This window comes from Saimiri boliviensis, chromosome 3 (genome assembly GCF_048565385.1).
Source record: "Saimiri boliviensis isolate mSaiBol1 chromosome 3, mSaiBol1.pri, whole genome shotgun sequence".
NCBI classification, from domain to species: Eukaryota; Metazoa; Chordata; class Mammalia; order Primates; family Cebidae; genus Saimiri; species Saimiri boliviensis.
Genome location: NC_133451.1, coordinates 6,890,908 through 6,907,114, shown reverse-complemented (window position 1 = coordinate 6,907,114; position 16,207 = coordinate 6,890,908). Strand labels below are relative to the sequence as shown.

General features: G+C 51.5%; 1 protein-coding gene across 4 annotated transcripts in view; it reads right to left on the bottom strand.

The window, feature by feature from the left end:
• C3H4orf50 (chromosome 3 C4orf50 homolog) overlaps positions 1-16,207 on the bottom strand; it is a 122,191-nt gene that overhangs the window by 21,701 nt on the left and 84,283 nt on the right. For 3 of the 4 annotated variants that reach the window (XM_074395869.1, XM_074395870.1, XM_074395871.1), the window contains one exon: positions 8,517-8,674. The exons of the other annotated variant lie outside the window; for it this stretch is intronic. The gene's annotated coding sequence lies outside the window, so the exon portion shown is untranslated. The remainder of the gene's footprint in view (positions 1-8,516; positions 8,675-16,207) is intronic. 4 annotated transcript variants of the gene reach the window in all.

Here is a 16,207-nt window from a genome sequence, read left to right as displayed (position 1 = left end):
CAGCAGAAGCATGGGTGGGGGAAGAGCTGCTGTTCCAGAACCTCCCTTCCAGAGCAACCACCCTGACCCCACAGTGTCACCTGGACACGCCAGGGCAGCACACGCCACGCTGAGATGCTCAGCAGTCAGGCTTTCACAGGGCTTGCTGCTGCAAACAAGAGTCGGCGTCCCCCAGGCCCTGGAGGGACCACACCAGCTGAAACTGCTCCATGGCAGAGAAGAAAACGCTCTCCTGCTGAGCTCCCACAAAGCCCATGCGGGAAGATGCTTCACCCGAATCAACTCTGAAACACGGGTTTCTTCAGGCAGGGGTGGCCCTCCATATCTGTGGGATCCACATCCGTGGATTCAGCCAGCCAGGGATTGAAAATATTCAGAGAAAGCTTAGTCTGTGTTCAACATGCACAAGCTTTTCTTGTCATTATTCCCTCAACAACACAGGATGAGGACTATTTACAAAGCATTTGCTTTGTACAAGGTATTATAGTAATTATAAGTACTCTAAGTAGATGATCTGAAGCACAGGGGGATGTGCCTTGGTTATATGCAAATGTCATGCCATTCTGTATCTGGGACTTGAGCATCCTCGGATGTGAGTCTCCTTGGGAGGTCCTAGAAACAATGCCATGGGGACACCGATGATGACTCTGTGTTCATTAGTGCTTGTTACTGGGAGCTCAGGCTCTGGAACGAGATGGCCAGGTTCAAATCCCACCTCTGCCACTCACTAGCTGTGAGATCCTGGGCAAGTTAATGAACTTCTCTGTTGGCCCACTCTGGAGCTGGTGATGATGAAGTCAGTTGAGGGGTGCCTGGTGCCTATAACGGGGCCTGGAACATTGCAGGTACTGACTCCATGCTGGTTGTGATGATTATCTCAGCTTGGAAGATGAGGGGAAAAAATAAATACTGCATTTTTTTTTTTTGAAGTGGAATCTTGCTCTGTCACCCAGGCTGGAGTGCAGTGGCGCAGTCTCGGCTCACTGCGACCTCCGCCTCCTGGGTTTAAGCAATTCTCCTGCCTCAGCCTCCCGAGTAGCTGGGACTATAGGCGTGTGCCACCACGCCTGGCTAATTTTTATATTTTTAGTAGAGATGGGGTTTCACCATTTGGCCAGGTTGGTCTCAAACTCCTGACCTCAGGTGATCCACCCGTGTCGGCCTCCCACAGTGCTGGGATTACAGGTGTGAGCTGCCACCCCCGGCCAAATATTGCATTTGTTTCTTCAAGCACAAGCACCATGATGGTGGAGCAAAAGCAAACAACTCCATGCTCATCAACAACCACTGACTGCAAAGGTGCGCTGTGAGCTCCGAGGGGTGCTAGATTTTGGTCTCACTAGCACCCCTCCAGGAAGATGCCGTGTGGCTCCTCCTGAACCAGCTATTTGCTCAGGTGTCCAGGTCAGGGCAGAACAGCCGAGCCCACTTGTAAGGTGCTTCTAGGAGTGTCAGGAGCAGCGGACAGCAGAACTGACCACAGTCCGGATTTCTCTGGGATGTGGCCTGCTTATCTGAGTGACCTGAGACCTGGACACCTGAGCAAGCAGCTGGTCCAGGAAGAGCCACACGGCATCCCAGGTGCGGTTCCAGCTCCCCATCCATTGCTGGGCCCTTCCACGCTGAGAGAGGATCCCGGCGTATGAGTGGCATCCTGGTGGGGATGTTCGGTTGCCTGCGATAGACTTGATGACGTGTCATCCTCCTGGGCTCCCTGACAGACTCTTCAGTAAATCTGCGTTGCTCAGTCCTGCCGTGCAAGTGGATTCTGTGCAGGAGCTCAGAAAGAAGCCAAGAGCTGCCTCTCAGGGGGGCAGTGGGCTTGGGGAGAAGCCTGAGGCCCTGGGATGAATAGCCTTCAGGATATATATATATACACACATGCATGTCTGCATATGTAGACGGCGGCACATGTTCTGTGCACATACGGGGAAAGGGATGAATGCCGTGAGACGGTGCAGATAAAGTAACAGAATGCAAAGTTACAGTTGGCTTCCAGCAGACAGACCCTGCCAGCATCAGAAAGCAAGAGGGCTTCGATGTGGGGAAAGCTTCCAGGGAGGCAGGGGGCTGGGAGATACAGACTGTGTTTCGGGAGGAGCCACCGGGTGGGTGAGTTGGCATGCAGCGCTGGAGAGAGAAGGAGGAGGAGGCGACACTCAAGAGGGTAGAACGCTCCAATGCCAAGGAAGAGAGTTTGGATTTTACACTGCAGATAAGAGGGGGCGGATGTAAGAAGTATTTTTGCACTCAGGAGTGATATAAAGAGTGCTGCCTTTCTAAAGAAAGAGCAGTCTGACGACCGGTACTGGGAGGTGAGGAAACGGGGCCAGGGAAAGCTGTGATAAGGGTGTGGCCAGAGGGCTGCCCGTGAAGGCAGGGAAGGCTCAGATACTGCATCAGGCACAAAAGGCAACAGAGCTTCACTCTGGTCCCACTCGGAAAACCGCCGCAGAAACCTAGTAACCAGCAACAGCAGCCCCCTGCCTTGCCCTCAGCATGCTGGTTTCTGGGTAACCAGGAAAGTGATGGGAACCCAGAGGAAATACCCACTTGAGCAATTTCAGGGCAGCTGCCCCAGCTCAGATCCCAGTGGCCAGAAGAAAAGTCTGCAGGGTAGAAGCTGTCAGAGCCCAGAGCACAGAGGCCACCTGCAGGGAGAGTTAATCCCAGAGCGTCTGGGGTCCACTGCAGTGCACACGACAGTGATGGACGAGGACAGAGGACGGGCCCTCCCATCTCCTCAGAACCCAGGAACTGCGTCTTTCAAAAAAAAAAAAAAAAACCGCCTGAAAAGATGCAATCCTCAACTCCTTATTTCCTATACAATGTTAAATAACCTTGTGGGTTGGTTCTACTGCACAGAATTCAGCTTTCAGTGAGCTGGTCCAATTTGATATTTACTTATCAAACACCTTCTAGGAGCAGGGCCCTGCGTCAGGTGCTGGGGCTATGCAGGGAAATAAGACAGAGTCCTTGGAGGAATTGCCCACGGAAAGGGGCAGGCCTGGCAGAAGAGGTCTTGCTGGCAGTGTGCCTTGCTTGTCAACTGCCTATATAACCATCTCATCTCTAGACGTTAAGTACCATGAGGCTGTCATCCTGCCTCCTCCAGCCCCTGCATCCATGGCAGCGCCCAGCTTGGAAGCACCCTTGTGGAGTGCTCATCGAATGGGCAGATGGATGCCAGAGTCAAGGGTGGAGAAGGACCCGGGGAGTTTGCTGGACTCCAGCTGACTCCAACACACAGCGCATGGTCTCCACATCAGTTCTGTCTCCCCCCAACCCTGCCCCCATGACTCTGAGAGACCCTCGAGAGGCAGGAGCCTAGACCTTCACCTCACCGCAGCTTCTGTCCCAGCTGCCCTCAACTGTAATGCGTAATCATTGTTCTAACCATTTTTACAGCACTTCAGCATTCACAAACCACTTTTCACAACTTATCTCCCTGGGATCCTGCAGAAACTCTAAGGAGGGACACAGGATGAATTTCCTTGGGTAGACACGGTTTTCCCTGTTCCAGGAGGGAAAGGGACCTGACATTTTGCACATGTAATTAATTTAATTATCTCAGCAACAATTCGAGGGAGCAATTATAATTCCTGTTTTATGGATGAGAAACTGATATTCAGGGAGATTATGCATGTGGTCCAAGGACCACAGCTAAAGGGTAGTGGAGCTGGGACTCGAACTTGCTTCTGACTCCAAGTCCAGTAATAACAACAAGAACAAGGACAGACACGATGGCGGCAATGAGCCCTGAGTGCGAACTCCAGGCCAAGCGCAGAGCCTGGCACCTCACATGTGCTATTAATTGTGTTAACTGCTAACAAGGGGAAGGGGGATGGGGAGTAGACAGACTCAGGGAGGGAGGGGGTGGAGGGAAGAAGGCTGGCCTGGCGCCAGGTGTGATCCATGAGTAGGGAATACGGGAGGCTGTGGGGTCACTCCTAACACCCCCCACACAATCTTCCTCCCAATGGCTCCAGCCTGTAAACTTAGGCCACACACATTGAGAGCTGTGATGGTTAATATCGAGTGTCAACTTGATTGGGTTGAAGGATGCAAAGTATTCATCCTGGGTGTGTCCATGAGGGTGTTGCCAAAGGAGATTAACATTTGAGTCAGTGGGCTGCGAGAGGCAGACCACCCTCAATCTGGGTGGGCACCGTCTCATCAGCTGCCAGCGTCGCTAGAACGAAGCAGGCAGGGGAAGATGGGAGAGCAGACTGGCTGAGTCTTCCGGCCTCCATCTTTCTCCCGTGCTGGATGCTTCCTGCCCTCGAACATCAGACTCCAAGTTCCTCAGCTTTTGGACTCGTGGACCCGCACCGGTGGTTTGCCGGGGCCTCTCGGGCCTTCAGTCGCAGATTGACGTCTACACTGTCGGCTTCCCGACTTTTGAGCTTTCAGAACTGGCTCTGGCTTCCTGGCCTCTCAGTTTGCAGACGGCCTGTTGTGGGTCTTCGCCTTCTAATCACGTGAGTCAATGCTCCTTAATAAAGTCCCCTTCACCTACACACCGACCCTACTCATTCTGTCCCATTACAGAACCCTGACTAATACCAGAGCCAACAGTCAAACGGAAACCAAAATCAGCCATTTCTGACCAAACTGCAGGCACTGATGGCTTAGGCTTGAGGCCAAAAGTGGGGGCTTCTGGACCCTCCCCACACCCAGCCCTGGAGGCCCTACCTTAGGGAGAACTGGGACAGGCACAGCACATTCCCAGCCCGCCCCATACCCAGGGCCAACAGGAGCAGAGGGCAGGAAAGGCTGAGCACTTTGCTGGAGGCTGAGCAAGGGTGGAAAATCTAAGCTCCTGGCCCAGCCCTGAGTAGGAGCCGCTGTGAAGCCCCAGTCCATGGCTGCAGGGCTCAGTGCTGAGGACCCAGGGCGGGCCTGGAGCAGCAGCCTGGGGCTTCCTCCATCAGAGTGGCTAGCCCCCTCCCTCGGGGAGGAAGGAGGAGAGGTGGCTGGGTTGGGGACTGAGACTGAGATCAAGTTCTGTGTGGGTGTGGGGAGAGGGGTATCCACCTTCACAAAGTCCATCTGTAGCTCTGACTCTCAGTTGCCCACGGAGCATCCAGGTGGGAGCAGGAAGGTGGCTTATTACGGAATAGCAGGTCAGGGGGTCCAGAGCTCAGTGGGGAGGTCCCGGTGAGTGCCAGACGCCAGGGCCAGGGTGGAACCCTGGAAAGGAGCACTTGGGTGGCGGGTGAGCAGCTTGGGAGGAAGCTTGGGAATTCCCTGGCCAGGAAGGGGAGTGGGAGAAGTGGGGGGGTGCACGGGGCAGGAGGTTCTCAGCAGTGGCCAACTACCAGACAGGAGAAGACCAGGAAGCTGCCTTTGGGTTTGCTGTGATGTTGGTCTGGTCCGCTTGGGTGAGGAGGGAGAAGCCAGCAGAGGGAGTGGAGACAGACTTCACTGAGTGGAGAAGAGCTGGGACCAGCCGATGGAGGGTGTTCTGAGATGGGCAGAGAGGGATGTGGCCCTCGGCGAGGGGAGAGCTGCATCCCCGAAAGCAGTGAGGAGGTGTGGTGGGGAGTGAGCTCCAGTAGGAAGGGCTGCTGGGGGTCTCCCAGGCCCTAGGCTTCCCACTGTCTTTGCAAAGGACCATTCCAGGCAGGGAGGCATGGGGGACCCTGAAGCTTGTGTGGGAACTGGTGACCGTACATTCTACAGCCTGACAACTGAAGATAAACTTGAGGCAAGGCCACAGGACCTCGGGACTGATGGTCACCCTGTTGGGAGGACTGTGCCAGTGGAGAAGGGCTGGCAGGAGCAGCCAGGCTGGCCCTAGGAAGCGCTGAGAGGGGGATGGCTGTGGCCTATGGGCTGATCCTTTGGCAGATCCAAAGCATAATGCTGGGTTTCTATGGCAACCTGCCTCTCCCACCAATGTGAGCTTCTACCCAGCACTGCCTGAGCACAGCCCTGTGGTCACAGGAATGCCCAGGAATGGCCCTGGCCTTGGGGGGCTCATGGTCTGATAAGGCAGACACACCTGCACCAGGGTTTGGGAGGGAGGATCAGGGATGGGGTCCCAGGACCCATCCTTGGGAGCCAGGGTTGAGCTGGAGTTTACCAGGTGACAGAAGTTGGGAAGAGGGTCTTGGGAACTGGGGAGAGCTGAAAGGAAGTGCAGACCCAGGGCAAGATCCCAGCAACGCAGAGAAACCTGAGGCTTCACAGGGAATGCTGTGACTGAGAGGGGCTCCCGTGGGCATCGGCAGCTGAGTCTGCTGTGGAGAAGATCCATGCAGGCGACTCCAGTGATAGCTGGAAGGAGAGGGGAGGGGCTCCAGGGGATTTTCCTTTCACCCAATGTGTCTTTCAGTAAGGTTTAGAGTTTTATAATGAGCACATATTAATCTGGCGACCTAAATGCTCATACTAGTTAAAAAATGGAAACAACCCAATGTTCATCAGGAGAGGAATCGATGACCTAAATGAGGCCCATCTATCCAGCAGAACATTGTTCAGTTGAGAGAAGGAATGGCGTGCTATTACCTGCTACGGCGGGGACTGACCTTGAAAATGGGGTGCTAGGTGAAAGGAGCAGATATGAAGGCTCCTGGTGCATGATTCTGTTCACCTGGAGTCTCCAGAGCAGGCAGGTCCACAGGGACCGAAGGTGGACCGCTGGGTTTCAGTTACCCCAGAGAGGGGAGGGAGCAGACAGGGACTACCTAAAGGGCCTAAAGGGGACAGTGTTTCCTTTTAGGATGATGAAAATGTTCTGAAATTAGTGGTGATGGTTGCATAACACTGTGAAGACGCAAAAAGCCACTGAATTGTACACTTTAAAGTGGTTCAAATGGTGAATTTTATGTCATGTGAATTTTGCCTCAATTTTTTTGAAAGGGCAGATGACCCTCACTGTACCCATGTCCCCAGGCCCACAGACCATATTTTTAAGCCAAATGACAAGTGCAATAAAGTGGTTGAAATTAACCAGGCTATAAGTTCAAAAGCAGCCCCCAGGCCCACCCTCCCTGGGTGAACACTCACCCTTCCAGCTGTTTCCCACACAAACGGGAAACCTGAACTGCTCTGCAGCTCATTCATATTCATTCATTCACTCACCATTCATCCAATCAGTAACGATTTTATGAGTGCTTTCCACATTCCCATGTTTCTGGTAAAACACATGGAAGTTCCTGCTCTTATGGTGCTTACTGTGGAAGGGGAAGGCAGACTGGGAGCAGATGCATGCTTGTCAGATGGTGGTGACCGCAAAGCAGGAGATGGAGCTGGCAGAGAATGACTGGTGGGTGCAGTCTCCCCTGGAGCCAGCTGTGCCTGAGGCCAAAGGTCAGGCCACGAGAGAGTGACTGTGGAATCAGGGCTCAAGCAGGTCTTATGGCAACAGCGCAGATGGTCACGTGGCCAAAGCCTCCAGGCCTTGCTCCTCTTCCAGCCCATCGCTGACCACTGGCCACGCCCCGCTGCAACCACACTGGACTCCCGCCAGTCTTTCTAACCTCTCCCTCATGCCTTTTTGTTGCCCCTGCCTGGAGCTTTCTCTCTTGCTTTCTGTCTCTGCCCTCTGCTCGATGACTCCTACCCAGTGGTATGGCTTAACTCTGTGTCCTCACCCAAATCTCATCTCAAATTGCAATCCCCACGTGTTGAGGGAGGGACCTGGTGGGAGGTGATTGGATCATGGGGGCGGCTCCCCATGCTGTTCTGGTGATAATGAGGAAGTTCTCATGAGATCGGTTTGAAAGTGGGAGTTTCCCCTGCTCTCGCCCTCTGTCTCTTTCTCTTTCTCTTCTGTCACCATGCAAGATGTGCCTGGCTTCCCCTTCTCCTTCTGCCATGGCTGTAAGTTTCCTGAGGCCTCCCCAGCCATGCAGAACTGTGAGTCCATTAAATCTCTTCACTTGATAGATGACCCAGTCTCAGGTAGTATCTTTATAGCGGTGTTAGAACAGACTAATACACCCATTCTTCACACCTCAGCTCAGACTTGGCCTCCTCCAGGAAACCTTCCTCAAATGCACTGCCAATTCCCCCCCACAACACCTGCCTGAGTCCCTCCCCTGGGCTCCCAGAACCCTCTCGTGCCCTGACACTGATGTGTCCTGACTGGCCTGCCTCACTCACCTGAGTCTCAGTTACAGCTTCCTGGAGGCCTCTGCAAATACGGAGCTCACATTAATGCATGGAACTTGCAATATATTAAGGAACATAATGTTTATGGTCATCTATAAATGGTAAATGTTCCTAATACACCTTAAAATTTAATTCAGATAGAGCTCATTAAGTCAAACATAAAAATCTTTCACAAAATTACTCTGAAACAATATCCATTTTATATTCACTGAGGCTCTACCATAGGCAGGGTCCTGGAGTACAAACTGCAAGGAAGTCGTGTAAGGTCAAAGGCAAAACTGCAAACAAAGCCCTTTCATGGGCCTGCTCTCTCTCTTCTCCTCTCATAAACACCACAAACACACACACACACACACACACACACACACACACACACACACACACCCCGAAGCTACCTCAGACAGCAGCAGCTGGGTTCTGATCACCACGGGAGTTCGTGGAGCAGATGATGTAAGACTTTTGTTTCCTCTGACCAAGTGCTTATGGAAAGCAGCCAGCAGATCAATGTGCTCACAGGGACGGGTATGGAGAAGCTGTGATTTCCCATGAAGGTCTGGAGGAAGAAGGATGGGCACCAGGATGAGCTGAAGGCATAAATACCCTGCACACTTCCCAGTGATAAAACATTGCCCTGGGGCCAGCAGCCATTCTACTGCCGACACACCTTCTCCTGTCACTTCCAAAGGTGCAGTGACTCCTGGCACACAGACACAATTCCCAACAGGGGAACTTCCAAATGAGCATGTCAAATGCGTTTATAAAAACTTTCTTGTTTTTCCCTACTAGAGATGTTTTATGTGAGCCTTACAGATATTTGGAGAAAGAGCTAAAAACAAAATATAAGTCAACCTTCCCAGCGTTTTGTGTGCTTTCAGCAAAATTGGGATAATAACATCTCTGGGGGTTTTTGACTTAGAATTATAAGGTTTCCCCAAAGCATCATCTTTGTAGCAGTTATTGCTATGCATAATCTTCCCACTCATCATTATATAGTTACCTCCTCACACTGTCCCTGATACACAGCAGGCACTCTATAAATAGTGCTGAACACACGTGAAAAGGCCACTATTTCATGGAGTGAATATATCATCTACTTACCGACTTCCCAGCAGATGGACATTTAGATTGTGTCTAAGAAGTTGCTATTATAAATCATATCATGACAAATCATGCAATTAGTTAAATCTGTGTCTCCATGAGCAACCAAGAACCCCTGGAGCAGCGAGCGCCAGTCAGTTTTCAAAGGTGTGAAGGTTTTTCAGGCTCTGATGCACGTGTCGGCAGACATTTTTTTTCAAGTCCATATCTGCCTCTGTTTGAAGGCGGGAAGTTATGTAAATATTCCTTTATCCCAAACCCAACAGCCAAGATAGCCAGAATTTACATTCTGTTTTGCAAAAGCGAGCGAATTCTCCTTTAGGAATAACATTAACTTTCCTTGACTTTTATGCTCAATATGAAAAATGCACTTTTATAAACCCAGGAGAGCTGGCTCTGAGGTGAATTGTGTTTTAATAACAGGGACTTGTACTGGAAACAAAAGGACAGAAGGAATGGGGAAAGGAAACGTACAATTTACTTCTTACAAGCAGAAAAATAGAAGCGAGAAACTCCAGGAAACGCAGCTGCTATGAATTCAGTGCGCCCTGAGTAAACACGGTGGCAGTGAACTCGGTCCGCCCAGAGCTCTGAGAGCCCCGGCCCTAAAAGGCTCTTGTGCAATTCGCCATCTGTGTGCACCACCAGATAAACAGGGGAGAGTCAGAAGTTCAAGTGCTTGGTCCAATTATCTCATTCTGCGACAATCTAATAAGGGGCAATTAAGTGTTGAAGATGCTAGACCATTAAGGTCTGTTGTGACAATAACCAGCTTTACATATTGGCTACCCTGCAGTCAGCAAGCCCTGTTGGGCTCTACTAGAGATGCCAAGTGTGAGGTGGCTTTCACTCGATAGGTTTATATCCTCATGAATGGTTACGGCCTTTAAACTGTGCTCCTGTATCTAACAGGATACAGGTGATACCTCCAGGCACGATAACAACTAGGTGATGGCAGAGAAAACATGGGGCCCGTGACAGGCTGCTCTGTATGGTGGGCAGTGTGGGTGCGCAGCTGAGAATCAGGGAGACTGGACTCAGTGTCCCGTGGCTGCCTTCCCACTGACATCTGTCTGGGCCCTAGATTCCTCCTCTATTTAATGAGGATGTTAGATTGGATGGTCTCTGGGCATCGTCCATTTCTTTGGAAAATGGCAACCAATAATAAGAGGTGACATTACCTGCTGGGTGTCTCTATGTGTCAGGTGCTGTTTGTCAGCTCTGCAGGGATTACCCCTGACTCCCAGCCCCCCATCCTCCCTTGACTTCCCACCCTGCAGGCTGACCCTGGCTTCTAGTGTCGGCTCAATTCACCACCAGACATTTTTGAACCCCTTTCTTATTTTCAGCTGACCACCTCAGACAGTTGTTAGAAGAATCAAAGTGTTCAGGTTTTGTGAATCTTGAAACACTAGACAATTTTAACACTTTAGTCAATGTGGCTGAGCAGTGCCTCCTGTGTCTCACTGGGCATGTGTGCAGCAGCTCTGCATAGAGGGGGCGCAGAGCAAGTGCCCCTGGGCCCCCCACTTTCTGGGTGGGTCTGTGCATCACCATCCCACTCTCTCCAGAGCCGGACGCCCCTCCCTGAGTGAAGCACACATGTTACAGTTTACAGTCTTGTGCTCAACTCCAGTGCCCGTCTCCTCTGGGAGCACGTGAGCCCCACGAAGGCAGGGACTGTGCTTAGATTCACCTCTGCTGTCCATGATGCCCAGCATGGGCCTGGCAGGTGCTCCTCAAAATGTTGAAAGACATACATGGAAGAAGTGAGGTGGGAAGCAGCGAGGCAAAGGGGTAAGGGGGTAAGGAAGGAAAGAGGGAGAGACGGTCCTGGCCAGGGGTGCACAAACGCCTTGTGAATAAGTGAGCAAACAGTTCAGGTCCAGCTGCGAAAGCTCACATGAAAGTGGGAGGGCCTAAATCTGTCTCAGTGAGACTAGGATGAAAGAACCATGTCCCAGATTCTGCAGGAATCCATCTCTGTTGGGCCCAGCTGAAAAGGAACTCCCCAAGCCTGGGGCTGAGCTGAAAATGCCCCCTGGAATGAGTCCCTGCAGATTCAAAGTCCAGGCTACTTGGCTGGTGCGTTCCAATGACCTCAGGGGTTTGTATCCAGGGCAAAGGAAAGAGACCCAAGAGGCGGCCCCCAAACACTGATGCACAGGTGCAAGGGACACCTCGCAAGTATCAGAGAGAGTCTAGGAGTGGCGTTGGATTCCCATGTGGAAGAACACATCTTTGCATTTGAACAGAGCTTTATGATTTGCAAAGACTTTTCACTGTCAAGTCTCTCATGTGTGAAGATAAAGTGACTTAGACAGGATTCTCATTTCACAGAAGAGAAAAAGGGAGTTTAAAAACAGGACAATTTTCTCCAAGCTTGTGCAGCCCTGGAGAGGCCGAGCTGAAATAGAAAGCTGCCCTCTGCACTTGGAGTCTGCCACGTTTCCACGCTCCAAACCTAGGCTCTGCGTGGTCGTTTTCCTGTTTTCCTTCCCTCCCTCCACACACCAGTCATCAGCAGCTCCTGTGATGTCTGACGGGGAGGCCCACTCCACCCTCTCTGCAGGGGGGTACCCTCTCGTCCAGCTCTGCCTCCTCCAGGAAGGCTTCTGGGGAGCCTAAACTTTGCACACACCCCCTCCTTTCATCCTCTCCATGGATCCAGGCTCTCCTTTAGGATTTCACACAGAAATCACCCTTTGGTGTCACTGTCTGATTCAATGTCACTGCCTCCTTCTGTTTATTGATTCAAGCAAATTGACAGAGCACACAGAGAAGGGGAAACCAAGCCTGGAAAGGGGAGCCGAATTGTGCAAGCCATGCAGAAAGGCAGAAGAGAAGTCACGCAATGACACCAGTTCAGTCAGTGTCTAGAGAGTCGTCACCTGACCCCCAAATGCTAAGATCTTCCCAGTTCCCCCCACCCCCACCAACCTTCTCTAATTTCCATGCAATGTTTGGCCTCCTGCCCCTTCTCTCAGGTGAGGAAGGCAGAGGCAGGTGTAACTCACTAACCTGCCAGGTGTTAACCCACTGGCTAGCTGTCTTCACAGACAGGTCAACCATGCACACCGTTTTTGCCTAAATGCCCCAGAGAGCAGGAGCGGGTAGCATTTCCACTCTGGCACACTCTTTCCTTGGCCCATTTATGGAGCACACACACGAGCAGTTAGGCTGGGTTCCGTAAGGAATCCGGCCATCGGAGAGGGAGGCGGGCAGTGGACAGCTGGCCTGGTGCTGTCCGGATGCCCAGGTCCTGAACCTGAGGTGACCAGGTGGTCATCCACCTGGAGAGGGAAGGCATCAGACTGCAGTGGGAACACTACAGTATTGTTTGTTAGTCTGTTTTGGAGACAAGGTCTTACTCTTTCACCCAGGCTGGAGTGCAGTAGCTCCATCGCAGTTCACTGCAGCCTCGACTTCCCAGGCTCAAGTGATCATCCTGCCCCAGCCTCCTGAGTAGTTGTGACTACAGATGCATGCCACCATGCCCAGCTAATTTTTTTTTATAGAGATGGAGTCCCTCTATCTTGCTCAGGCTGGTCTTAAACGCTTGGGCTCAGGCAATTCTCTTACCTCAGCCTCCCAAATTGCTAGGTGACAGGTGTGAGCCACTGCCCCGGACCACATTACAACATTTAAAGAGCAAGGGAGCTGGAGTTCAATCCCAGATCTGCAGAAATAGAAGGTGGCTTTTTTGAACCTCAGTTTCCTTCTCCACAGAGAATATTACTAGCTAGCTTCACAAGTTGTTAGAGGGCTTAAATGAGATAGTGCATTTATAATGGTGGTGCAGCTCCTGGCATACAGCAGGCACTCAATAAGTGGCAGAAACCATATTATCATTAATATTAAATGTCATCATTTTCTCTCTGCCTTATAGTTTTTGTAGATGAATTTCTCCTCAGAAGAGCTGCCCCCAGCAGCAGCGATCAGGACCCAGACGCCAGAGCCCTGGATGGAACGTGGTGCTACCTCAGGGATCCTGAGCAAACCCAGCGAGCCTCCTCTCTGCCACTGGGTCTTCTCTTCCACACGACGTCTTATCTGCCCTCCTCTCTCACAGATGGTGGAGGAAGGATGAGATGCTGGGATGTGTGTGAAAACAGCTTGTCAAGGGTGCTTTTGAAAATTAGCTTAGTGGAACACAAGCGCCGTGTTTGCTTGTTACCACCCCACTTAGAAACTCTGGATGGCTCCCTGCTGATTCTGGGAAAAGGTCCAAGGTCCCGAGTCTGCCGCTCATGGAACCTTGTGGTGGGGCTTTTCCTATCCGGCCTCTATCAATGGCAGCTCCCGCCTCCACCTCCTGCCCCTACTCCCATATTCCACAGCTGCTGTGGGGCTGACCCCTGACCCTGGCTCGGCTCTCTCAGCACACACTGGCACACACCAGGCAGCACACATTGGCACACACCAGACTCCACACCAGTTACCTGCTCATGTGGCTGGAGACCCTGAGGGCTGGAGCTATGTGGCTCGTCCCTGTGTCCCTGACACCAGCACTCGGCCAGCCGGGACCCTCTGATGTCTGCTACTAAGGGGCTGGGGGCAAGGGGTGTGCTTGGCAGGAGCTGTTTTGACTACGATCATGCGGGGCTCGGGAGCCTATGGGAAACGGCTGGGCAGAGCAAAGTCCCCTGTGGCCTGGACTCCCTTGAAGGATGCTGTTCCCAAGTCTTGCACTGGCTGGTGAAGTCCCCTCCAAGACAGAATAAAAGTCAACATGGGGGTCCTGGTGACAAGCCTGTGGTGGGGAGGGGTGGGAGGAGGAGGTCAGAAGGGGAGAGGGGGAGAGGAGAGGGAAGGAAGAGATGACAGAGAGGGGAGCAGAAGCAGAAAGAGAGAAGGGTGTGTGTGAGCGAGAACCACCTGCCTACTGGTTCCTTGTAAAACTGGAGCAGCGGTGTGGCATAGGCTTAAGGACACAGGCTGGGACGCACCCCCCACTCCAGGGCAGCCCTTGGCAATTCACTGTGCCACTCTGCACCTCGGTCTCATCTGCAAGAAGGGGTGAGCACCTCGCTGAGTGGCTGTGGACAGTAGACGGCTGCATGGGAAGGCGAGGTGGACAGTGTTTGGCGGGGACGTGGGTGTCACAGCTGCTCTGAAACTCCACCACCGCCCACACAATCAGCTCTTTCCAGGTCCTCACTGTCGTTACTCTCTTCCTGCTCAGATAGCATTGTCCGCAGATTCCTCTGCAAGCTTTCTTTTATTGGAAAACTCAGCACAGAGTTTAGCTTTTTAAATAAATCAGGCTCCGCTCCTCCACAAAAGGACTTTGTGTGGTTTGTCATCCCTGCAGGAGAAGCACCAGGCTTGCTGGTCTGGCTCAAGTGTCCTCTGCTATCTGGCCCCTGTCCCCCTTCCCTTTGTATCCTGGGTGTCCTCACTGTACCCCCATCCTGGCCACACCGACCCCTGGCATGCTCTTCCACCGTGCTTTCTCCCTAGCTCCAAACCACCTGCCCCAGCCCCGCTATAGGCACTGCACTCCTGCCAAACCAGGCTGGGGCACAAGCCTCCCTTCCGTGTGTGTGTCTGACTGCCCTGGCCCAGGAGCTCCCGAGGCCTGGAACCAGGGTTTACTTGTAAATAACAACAGCAACACCAATAATAATGGCATTTGTAATAATAATGCCAATAGCTATTATCATATACTCACTTTTATGGGCCAGAAATCCTGTAAAATGTCTCCCCATAGCCTGAGAGGCAGCCCGGTATAGGCTTAAGCTCATAAATGTGGCCCTAAACTGCCTGGGTTCAAATCCCAGCTCCCTCCTTTACAGGCTGGGCGACCCCAAGCACGTTTCTGAGCAGCTCTGTCCTTTAGTTTCTCCAGCTGTAAAACATGGTTGATGGTGTGCAGATACAGTTGTCATGAAGGCTAAATGAGTTAAAACACGCAAACTGCTTAGAACACCACTTTGCACCCAGGAAACTCTAGGTTCATGATTGCCGTGGTCAGGGTGGCCTTATTGTTTCTGCTACAGGAAGAGGATCTCACAGGTCACGAAAGAAAAATCCACATGAGCGATGATCCCACTGCCACCCCTGGAAGGCTGCCCTGGCCTCTGTAAACCAGGGGATGGCACTCGATGTGGATGCTGGAACAAACCCAAGGCCCTGGGAGGGCTGTCCCCTCAGTAACAGGGTGAATTAGAAGACAGAGAGGAAGTCTGTCCTTGCCTGAGTTCTAGGTCAGGAGGAAAAAGCCATCCTTGAGAAGATGTAACCACAGCCCAATATCTCCTGGGAATTTGGGGTTCAACTCATATCACTGGAATGGCCCAGAAACCTCCAGTCAACAAATGAATATGAAAAGGTGCCCTTAATCAGCATACCCCTGGCCAGAAATATCCTTGACATGACTGGACCAAGAATGCACCTGATACCCTTGAGCCTGGGATATCCTCGGGGCTGACATTGAGATGCACTGGATTCCTATAGATAAAGCCCCAGAGGTCACGATTCCAAAACACCCAAGAAAACAACATTTCATGAATGAAGACATAAGATGTATTTGTCAGGAAGGTTAAGTTCCCCCAAGAACATCAAATAATAGAACTGTTGACTAGAGACCACAAAGTGGATGTGTAAAAGAATGAAAACAATGTCTAACTAACTTGGATAGAGCACTTACAATGGGCCAGTACAACCCTAAGAGCCTTATCTATATTGACTCATTTAACCTGAAAATAATTTTAGGTTATTTTGGTAGGCCCAATGGCCTGGCTACAGAGTTTTCATGCTGTAGAAAAAGATAAAAAATGAGTTTCAGAGATTCATCTGATGAAATCACCTAGAATATAGCTTAGAAAGACAGAAAGATAGGGTTATATGTAGAGGTTATGAGCCACGAAGGAAAAAGTCGAGCCAGTTTAAAACTGTTAATGAGTTTCAGAAGGAAAGAAAAGACAAGAGGTTGAAGGTGTAATAGTCAAATACATAATAACAGAATTTTTCAGAAATGCTGAAA